At 40.7% G+C, this 11,045-nt stretch overlaps 1 long non-coding RNA gene across 1 annotated transcript in view; it reads right to left on the bottom strand.

Annotated features, from left to right (window-relative positions):
- Nucleotides 1-3,861: 3,861 nt before the first annotated feature.
- Nucleotides 3,862-11,045, bottom strand: part of LOC145453747 (uncharacterized) — a 39,118-nt gene continuing 31,934 nt past the window's right edge. The window contains exon 2 of the long non-coding RNA XR_013919894.1: nt 3,862-10,308. This is a non-coding gene — a long non-coding RNA (uncharacterized LOC145453747). The remainder of the gene's footprint in view (nt 10,309-11,045) is intronic.

Consider the following 11,045-nt stretch of genomic DNA (forward strand, 5'->3'; position numbering starts at 1 on the left):
TCCGCTACCAGACTGTAGCAATTCAAAAGTTACGTCGAATGAGCCTATCGGCGTATTCCTGGCTATTGTAGTTTAGGAGATAATGGCAGATTTAGCAATTTTGGGGGGTATGAAAATTTATGAAAAGTTCAAATACACCAAGATTTCTCTATGTTTCCGAGGGCCTACAGTTACAACTCCGCTACCAGACTGTAGCAATTCAAAAGTTACGTCGAATGAGCCTATCGGCATATTCCTGGCTATTGTCGTTTAGGAGATATTGGCAGATTTAGCCATTTTGGAGGGTATGAAAATTTATGAAAAGTTCAATTGCACCAAGATTTCTCTATGTTCCCGAGGGCCTACAGTTACAACTCCGCTACCAGACTGTAGCAATTCAAAAGTTACGTCGAATGAGCCTATCGGCGTATTCCTGGCTATTGTAGTTTAGGAGATATTGGCAGATTTAGCCATTTTGGGGGGTATGAAAATTTATGAAAAGTTCAATTACACCAAGATTTCTCTATGTTCCCGAAGGCCTACAGTTACAACTCCGCTACCAGACTGTAGCAATTCAAAAGTTACGTCGAATGAGCCTATCGGCGTATTCCTGGCTATTGTAGTTTAGGAGATATTGGCAGATTTAGCCATTTTGGGGGGTATGAAAATTTATGAAAAGTTCAATTACACCAAGATTTCTTTATGTTCCCGAGGGCCTACAGTTACAACTCCGCTGCCAGACTGTAGCAATTCAAAAGTTACGTCGAATGAGCCTATCGGCATATTCCTGGCTATTGTAGTTTAGGAGATATTGGCAGATTTAAACATTTTTTGGGGGTATGAAAATTTATGAAAAGTTCAATTACACCAAGATTTCTCTATGTTCCCGAGGGCCTACAGTTACAACTCCTCTACCAGACTGTAGCAATTCAAAAGTTACGTCGAATGAGCCTATCGGCGTATTCCTGGCTATTGTAGTTTAGGAGATATTGGCAGATTTAGCCATTTTGGGGGGTATGAAAATTTATGAAAAGTTCAATTACACCAAGATTTCTCTATGTTCCCGAGGGCCTACAGTTACAACTCCGCTACAGACTGTAGCAATTCAAAAGTTACGTCGAATGAGCCTATCGGCATATTCCTGGCTATTGTAGTTTAGGAGATATTGGCAGATTTAGCCATTTTGGGGGTATGAAAATTTATGAAAAGTTCAATTACACCAAGATATCTCTATGTTCCCGAGGGCTACAGTTACAACTCCGCTACCAGACTGTAGCAATTCAAAAGTTACGTCGAATGAGCCTATCGGCGTATTCCTGGCTATTGTAGTTTAGGAGATATTGGCAGATTTAGCCATTTTGGGGGGTATGAAAATTTATGAAAAGTTCAATTACACCAAGATTTCTCTATGTTCCCGAGGGCCTACAGTTACAACTCCGCTACCAGACTGTATCAATTCGAAAGTTACGTCGAATGAGCCTATCGGCGTATTGCTGGCTATTGTAGTTTAGGAGATATTGGCAGATTTAGCCATTTTGGGGGGTATGAAAATTTATGAAAAGTTTAATTACACAAGATTTCTCTATGTTCCCGAGGGCCTACAGTTACAACTCCGCTAGCAGACTGTAGCAATTCAAAAGTTACGTCGAATGAGCCTATCGGCATATTCCTGGCTATTGTAGTTTAGGAGATATTGGCAGATTTAGCCATTTTGGGGGGTATGAAAATTTATGAAAAGTTCAATTACACCAAGATTTCTCTATGTTCCCGAGGGCCCTACAGTTACAACTCCGCTACCAGACTGTAGCAATTCAAAAGTTACGTCGAATGAGCCTATCGGCGTATTCCTGGCTATTGTAGTTTATGAGATATTGGCAGATTTAGCCATTTTGGGGGGTATGAAAATTTATGAAAAGTTCAATTACACCAAGATTTCTCTATGTTCCCGAGGGCCTACAGTTACAACTCCGCTACCAGACTGTAGCAATTCAAAAGTTACGTCGAATGAGCCTATCGGCGTATTCCTGGCTATTGTAGTTTAGGAGATATTGGCAGATTTAGCCATTTTGGGGGATATGAAAATTATGAAAAGTTCAATTACACCAAGATTTCTCCATGTTCCCGATGGCCTACAGTTACAACTCCGCTACCAGACTGTAGCAATTCAAAAGTTACGTCGAATGAGCCTATCGGCATATTCCTGGCTATTGTAGTTTAGAAGATATTGGCAGATTTAGCCATTTTGGGGGGTATGAAAATTTATGAAAAGTTCAATTACACCAAGATTTCTCTATGTTCCCGAGGGCCTACAGTTACAACTCCGCTACCAGACTGTAGCAATTCAAAAGTTACGTCGAATGAGCCCATCGGCATATTCCTGGCTATTGTAGTTTAGGAGATATTGGCAGATTTAGCCATTTTGGGGGTATGAAAATTTATGAAAAGTTCAATTACACCAAGATTTCCCTATGTTCCCGAGGGCCTACAGTTACAACTCCGCTACCAGACTGTAGCAATTCAAAAGTTACGTCGAATGAGCCTATCGGCATATTCCTGGCTATTGTAGTTTAGGAGATATTGGCAGATTTAGCCATTTTGGGGGGTATGAAAATTTATGAAAAGTTCAATTACACCAAGATTTCTCTATGTTCCCGAGGGCCTACAGTTACAACTCCGCTACCAGACTGTAGCAATTCAAAAGTTACGTCGAATGAGCCTATCGGCAAATTCCTGGCTATTGTAGTTTAGGAGATATTGGCAGATTTAGCCATTTTGGGGGGTATGAAAATTTATGAAAAGTTCAATTACACCAAGATTTCTCTATGTTCCCGAGGGCCTACAGTTACAACTCCGCTACCAGACTGTAGCAATTCAAAAGTTACGTCGAATGAGCCTATCGCATATTCCTGGCTATTGTAGTTTAGGAGATAATGGCAGATTTAGCAATTTTGGGGGGTATGAAAATTTATGAAAAGTTCAATTACACCAAGATTTCTTTATGTTTCCGAGGGCCTACAGTTACAACTCCGCTACCAGACTGTAGCAATTCAAAAGTTACGTCGAATGAGCCTATCGGCATATTCCTGGCTATTGTCGTTTAGGAGATATTGGCAGATTTAGCCATTTTGGAGGGTATGAAAATTTATGAAAAGTTCAATTGCACCAAGATTTCTCTATGTTCCCGAGGGCCTACAGTTACAACTCCGCTACCAGACTGTAGCAATTCAAAAGTTACGTCGAATGAGCCTATCGGCGTATTCCTGGCTATTGTAGTTTAGGAGATATTGGCAGATTTAGCCATTTTGGGGGGTATGAAAATTTATGAAAAGTTCAATTACACCAAGATTTCTTTATGTTCCCGAGGGCCTACAGTTACAACTCCGCTGCCAGACTGTAGCAATTCAAAAGTTACGTCGAATGAGCCTATCGGCATATTCCTGGCTATTGTAGTTTAGGAGATATTGGCAGATTTAGCCATTTTTCAGGGTATGAAAATTTATGAAAAGTTCAATTACACCAAGATTTCTCTATGTTCCCGAGGGCCTACAGTTACAACTCCGCTACCAGACTGTAGCAATTCAAAAGTTACGTCGAATGAGCCTATCGGCGTATTCCTGGCTATTGTAGTTTAGGAGATAATGGCAGATTTAGCAATTTTGGGGGGTATGAAAATTTATGAAAAGTTCAATTACACCAAGATTTCTCTATGTTTCCGAGGGCCTACAGTTACAACTCCGCTACCAGACTGTAGCAATTCAAAAGTTACGTCGAATGAGCCTATCGGCATATTCCTGGCTATTGTCGTTTAGGAGATATTGGCAGATTTAGCATTTTGGAGGGTATGAAAATTATGAAAAGTTCAATTGCACCAAGATTTCTCTATGTTCCGAGGGCCTACAGTTACAACTCCGCTACCAGACTGTAGCAATTCAAAAGTTACGTCGAATGAGCCTATCGGCGTATTCCTGGCTATTGTAGTTTAGGAGATATTGGCAGATTTAGCCATTTTGGGGGGTATGAAAATTTATGAAAAGTTCAATTACACCAAGATTTCTCTATGTTCCCGAAGGCCTACAGTTACAACTCCGCTACCAGACTGTAGCAATTCAAAAGTTACGTCGAATGAGCCTATCGGCGTATTCCTGGCTATTGTAGTTTAGGAGATATTGGCAGATTTAGCCATTTTGGGGGGTATGAAAATTTATGAAAAGTTCAATTACACCAAGATTTCTTTATGTTCCCGAGGGCCTACAGTTACAACTCCGCTGCCAGACTGTAGCAATTCAAAAGTTACGTCGAATGAGCCTATCGGCATATTCCTGGCTATTGTAGTTTAGGAGAAATTGGCAGATTTAAACATTTTTGGGGGTATGAAAATTTATGAAAAGTTCAATTACACCAAGATTTCTCTATGTTCCCGAGGGCCTACAGTTACAACTCCTCTACCAGACTGTAGCAATTCAAAAGTTACGTCGAATGAGCCTATCGGCGTATTCCTGGCTATTGTAGTTTAGGAGATATTGGCAGATTTAGCCATTTTGGGGGGTATGAAAATTTATGAAAAGTTCAATTACACCAAGATTTCTCTATGTTCCCGAGGGCCTACAGTTACAACTCCGCTACCAGACTGTAGCAATTCAAAAGTTACGTCGAATGAGCCTATCGGCATATTCCTGGCTATTGTAGTTTAGGAGATATTGGCAGATTTAGCCATTTTGGGGGGTATGAAAATTTATGAAAAGTTCAATTACACCAAGATATCTCTATGTTCCCGAGGGCCTACAGTTACAACTCCGCTACCAGACTGTAGCAATTCAAAAGTTACGTCGAATGAGCTATCGGCGTATTCCTGGCTATTGTAGTTTAGGAGATATTGGCAGATTTAGCCATTTTGGGGGGTATGAAAATTTATGAAAAGTTCAATTACACCAAGATTTCTCTATGTTCCCGAGGGCCTACAGTTACAACTCCGCTACCAGACTGTAGCAATTCGAAAGTTACGTCGAATGAGCCTATCGGCGTATTGCTGGCTATTGTAGTTTAGGAGATATTGGCAGATTTAGCCATTTTGGGGGGTATGAAAATTTATGAAAAGTTTAATTACACCAAGATTTCTCTATGTTCCCGAGGGCCTACAGTTACAACTCCGCTATCAGACTGTAGCAATTCAAAAGTTACGTCGAATGAGCCTATCGGCATATTCCTGGCTATTGTAGTTTAGGAGATATTGGCAGATTTAGCCATTTTGGGGGGTATGAAAATTTATGAAAAGTTCAATTACACCAAGATTTCTCTATGTTCCCGAGGGCCTACAGTTACAACTCCGCTACCAGACTGTAGCAATTCAAAAGTTACGTCGAATGAGCCTATCGGCGTATTCCTGGCTATTGTAGTTTATGAGATATTGGCAGATTTAGCCATTTTGGGGGGTATGAAAATTTATGAAAAGTTCAATTACACCAAGATTTCTCTATGTTCCCGAGGGCCTACAGTTACAACTCCGCTACCAGACTGTAGCAATTCAAAAGTTACGTCGAATGAGCCTATCGGCGTATTCCTGGCTATTGTAGTTTAGGAGATATTGGCAGATTTAGCCATTTTGGGGGATATGAAAATTTATGAAAAGTTCAATTACACCAAGATTTCTCCATGTTCCCGAGGGCCTACAGTTACAACTCCGCTACCAGACTGTAGCAATTCAAAAGTTACGTCGAATGAGCCTATCGGCATATTCCTGGCTATTGTAGTTTAGAAGATATTGGCAGATTTAGCCATTTTGGGGGGTATGAAAATTTATGAAAAGTTCAATTACACCAAGATTTCTCTATGTTCCCGAGGGCCTACAGTTACAACTCCGCTACCAGACTGTAGCAATTCAAAAGTTACGTCGAATGAGCCCATCGGCATATTCCTGGCTATTGTAGTTTCGGAGATATTGGCAGATTTAGCCATTTTGGGGGGTATGAAAATTTATGAAAAGTTCAATTACACCAAGATTTCCCTATGTTCCCGAGGGCCTACAGTTACAACTCCGCTACCAGACTGTAGCAATTCAAAAGTTACGTCGAATGAGCCTATCGGCATATTCCTGGCTATTGTAGTTTAGGAGATATTGGCAGATTTAGCATTTTGGGGGGTATGAAAATTTATGAAAAGTTCAATTACACCAAGATTTCTCTATGTTCCCGAGGGCCTACAGTTACAACTCCGCTACCAGACTGTAGCAATTCAAAAGTTACGTCGAATGAGCCTATCGGCAAATTCCTGGCTATTGTAGTTTAGGAGATATTGGCAGATTTAGCCATTTTGGGGGGTATGAAAATTTATGAAAAGTTCAATTACACCAAGATTTCTCTATGTTCCCGAGGGCCTACAGTTACAACTCCGCTACCAGACTGTAGCAATTCAAAAGTTACGTCGAATGAGCCTATCGGCATATTCCTGGCTATTGTAGTTTAGGAGATAATGGCAGATTTAGCAATTTTGGGGGGTATGAAAATTTATGAAAAGTTCAATTACACCAAGATTTCTTTATGTTTCCGAGGGCCTACAGTTACAACTCCGCTACCAGACTGTAGCAATTCAAAAGTTACGTCGAATGAGCCTATCGGCATATTCCTGGCTATTGTCGTTTAGGAGATATTGGCAGATTTAGCCATTTTGGAGGGTATGAAAATTTATGAAAAGTTCAAATGCACCAAGATTTCTCTATGTTCCCGAGGGCCTACAGTTACAACTCCGCTACCAGACTGTAGCAATTCAAAAGTTACGTCGAATGAGCCTATCGGCGTATTCCTGGCTATTGTAGTTTAGGAGATATTGGCAGATTTAGCCATTTTGGGGGGTATGAAAATTTATGAAAAGTTCAATTACACCAAGATTTCTTTATGTTCCCGAGGGCCTACAGTTACAACTCCGCTGCCAGACTGTAGCAATTCAAAAGTTACGTCGAATGAGCCTATCGGCATATTCCTGGCTATTGTAGTTTAGGAGATATTGGCAGATTTAGCCATTTTTGGGGTATGAAAATTTATGAAAAGTTCAATTACACCAAGATTTCTCTATGTTCCCGAGGGCCTACAGTTACAACTCCGCTACCAGACTGTAGCAATTCAAAAGTTACGTCGAATGAGCCTATCGGCGTATTCCTGGCTATTGTAGTTTAGGAGATAATGGCAGATTTAGCAATTTTGGGGGGTATGAAAATTTATGAAAAGTTCAATTACACCAAGATTTCTCTATGTTTCCGAGGGCCTACAGTTACAACTCCGCTACCAGACTGTAGCAATTCAAAAGTTACGTCGAATGAGCCTATCGGCATATTCCTGGCTATTGTCGTTTAGGAGATATTGGCAGATTTAGCCATTTTGGAGGGTATGAAAATTTTGAAAAGTTCAATTGCACCAAGATTTCTCTATGTTCCCGAGGGCCTACAGTTACAACTCCGCTACCAGACTGTAGCAATTCAAAAGTTACGTCGAATGAGCTATCGGCGTATTCCTGGCTATTGTAGTTTAGGAGATATTGGCAGATTTAGCCATTTTGGGGGGTATGAAAATTTATGAAAAGTTCAATTACACCAAGATTTCTCTATGTTCCCGAAGGCCTACAGTTACAACTCCGCTACCAGACTGTAGCAATTCAAAAGTTACGTCGAATGAGCCTATCGGCGTATTCCTGGCTATTGTAGTTTAGGAGATATTGGCAGATTTAGCCATTTTGGGGGGTATGAAAATTTATGAAAAGTTCAATTACACCAAGATTTCTTTATGTTCCCGAGGGCCTACAGTTACAACTCCGCTGCCAGACTGTAGCAATTCAAAAGTTACGTCGAATGAGCCTATCGGCATATTCCTGGCTATTGTAGTTTAGGAGATATTGGCAGATTTAAACATTTTTGGGGGTATGAAAATTTATGAAAAGTTCAATTACACCAAGATTTCTCTATGTTCCCGAGGGCCTACAGTTACAACTCCTCTACCAGACTGTAGCAATTCAAAAGTTACGTCGAATGAGCCTATCGGCGTATTCCTGGCTATTGTAGTTTAGGAGATATTGGCAGATTTAGCCATTTTGGGGGGTATGAAAATTTATGAAAAGTTCAATTACACCAAGATTTCTCTATGTTCCGAGGGCCTACAGTTACAACTCCGCTACCAGACTGTAGCAATTCAAAAGTTACGTCGAATGAGCCTATCGGCATATTCCTGGCTATTGTAGTTTAGGAGATATTGGCAGATTTAGCCATTTTGGGGGGTATGAAAATTTATGAAAAGTTCAATTACACCAAGATATCTCTATGTTCCCGAGGGCCTACAGTTACAACTCCGCTACCAGACTGTAGCAATTCAAAAGTTACGTCGAATGAGCCTATCGGCGTATTCCTGGCTATTGTAGTTTAGGAGATATTGGCAGATTTAGCCATTTTGGGGGGTATGAAAATTTATGAAAAGTTCAATTACACCAAGATTTCTCTATGTTCCCGAGGGCCTACAGTTACAACTCCGCTACCAGACTGTAGCAATTCGAAAGTTACGTCGAATGAGCCTATCGGCGTATTGCTGGCTATTGTAGTTTAGGAGATATTGGCAGATTTAGCCATTTTGGGGGGGTATGAAAATTTATGAAAAGTTTAATTACACCAAGATTTCTCTATGTTCCCGAGGGCCTACAGTTACAACTCCGCTAGCAGACTGTAGCAATTCAAAAGTTACGTCGAATGAGCCTATCGGCATATTCCTGGCTATTGTAGTTTAGGAGATATTGGCAGATTTAGCCATTTTGGGGGGTATGAAAATTTATGAAAAGTTCAATTACACCAAGATTTCTCTATGTTCCCGAGGGCCTACAGTTACAACTCCGCTACCAGACTGTAGCAATTCAAAAGTTACGTCGAATGAGCCTATCGGCGTATTCCTGGCTATTGTAGTTTATGAGATATTGGCAGATTTAGCCATTTTGGGGGGTATGAAAATTTATGAAAAGTTCAATTACACCAAGATTTCTCTATGTTCCCGAGGGCCTACAGTTACAACTCCGCTACCAGACTGTAGCAATTCAAAAGTTACGTCGAATGAGCCTATCGGCGTATTCCTGGCTATTGTAGTTTAGGAGATATTGGCAGATTTAGCCATTTTGGGGGATATGAAAATTTATGAAAAGTTCAATTACACCAAGATTTCTCCATGTTCCCGAGGGCCTACAGTTACAACTCCGCTACCAGACTGTAGCAATTCAAAAGTTACGTCGAATGAGCCTATCGGCATATTCCTGGCTATTGTAGTTTAGAAGATATTGGCAGATTTAGCCATTTTGGGGGGTATGAAAATTTATGAAAAGTTCAATTACACAAGATTTCTCTATGTTCCCGAGGGCCTACAGTTACAACTCGCTACCAGACTGTAGCAATTCAAAAGTTACGTCGAATGAGCCCATCGGCATATTCCTGGCTATTGTAGTTTATGAGATATTGGCAGATTTAGCCATTTTGGGGGGGTATGAAAATTTATGAAAAGTTCAATTACACCAAGATTTCTCTATGTTCCCGAGGGCCTACAGTTACAACTCCGCTACCAGACTGTAGCAATTCAAAAGTTACGTCGAATGAGCCTATCGGCGTATTCCTGGCTATTGTAGTTTAGGAGATATTGGCAGATTTAGCCATTTTGGGGGGTATGAAAATTTATGAAAAGTTCAATTACACCAAGATTTCTCTATGTTCCCGAGGGCCTACAGTTACAACTCCGCTACCAGACTGTAGCAATTCAAAAGTTACGTCGAATGAGCCTATCGGCGTATTCCTGGCTATTGTAGTTTAGGAGATATTGGCAGATTTAGCCATTTTGGGGGGTATGAAAATTTATGAAAAGTTCAATTACACCAAGATTTCCCTATGTTCCCGAGGGCCTACAGTTACAACTCCGCTACCAGACTGTAGCAATTCAAAGTTACGTCGAATGAGCCTATCGGCATATTCCTGGCTATTGTAGTTTAGGAGATATTGGCAGATTTAGCCATTTTGGGGGGTATGAAAATTTATGAAAAGTTCAATTACACCAAGATTTCTCTATGTTCCCGAGGGCCTACAGTTACAACTCCGCTACCAGACTGTAGCAATTCAAAAGTTACGTCGAATGAGCCTATCGGCAAATTCCTGGCTATTGTAGTTTAGGAGATATTGCAGATTTAGCCATTTTGGGTGGTATGAAAATTTATGAAAAGTTCAATTACACCAAGATTTCTCTATGTTCCCGAGGGCCTACAGTTACAACTCCGCTACCAGACTGTAGCAATTCAAAAGTTACGTCGAATGAGCCTATCGGCATATTCCTGGCTATTGTAGTTTAGGAGATATTGGCAGATTTAGCCATTTTGGGGGGTATGAAAATTTATGAAAAGTTCAATTACACCAAGATTTCTCTATGTTCCCAAGGGCCTACAGTTACAACTCCGCTACCAGACTGTAGCAATTCAAAAGTTACGTCGAATGAGCCTATCGGCGTATTCCTGGCTATTGTAGTTTAGGAGATATTGGCAGATTTAGCCATTTTGGGGGGTATGAAAATTTATGAAAAGTTCAATTACACCAAGATTTCTCTATGTTCCCGAGGGCCTACAGTTACAACTCCGCTACCAGACTGTAGCAATTCAAAAGTTACGTCGAATGAGCCTATCGGCGTATTCCTGGCTATTGTAGTTTAGGAGATATTGGCAGATTTAGCCATTTTGGGGGGTATGAAAATTTATGAAAAGTTCAATTACACCAAGATTTCTCTATGTTCCCGAGGGCCTACAGTTACAACTCCGCTACCAGACTGTAGCAATTCAAAAGTTACGTCGAATGAGCCTATCGGCGTATTCCTGGCTATTGTAGTTTAGGAGATATTGGCAGATTTAGCCATTTTGGGGGTATGAAAATTTATGAAAAGTTCAATTACACCAAGATTTCTCTATGTTCCCGAGGGCCTACAGTTACAACTCCGCTACCAGACTGTAGCAATTCAAAAGTTACGTCGAATGAGCCTATCGGCGTATTCCTGGCTATTGTAGTTTAGGAGATAATGGCA

Source organism: Botryllus schlosseri, chromosome 13, assembly GCF_051294905.1.
Source record: "Botryllus schlosseri isolate E-star chromosome 13, Bs_hap1, whole genome shotgun sequence".
NCBI lineage: Eukaryota > Metazoa > Chordata > Ascidiacea > Stolidobranchia > Styelidae > Botryllus > Botryllus schlosseri.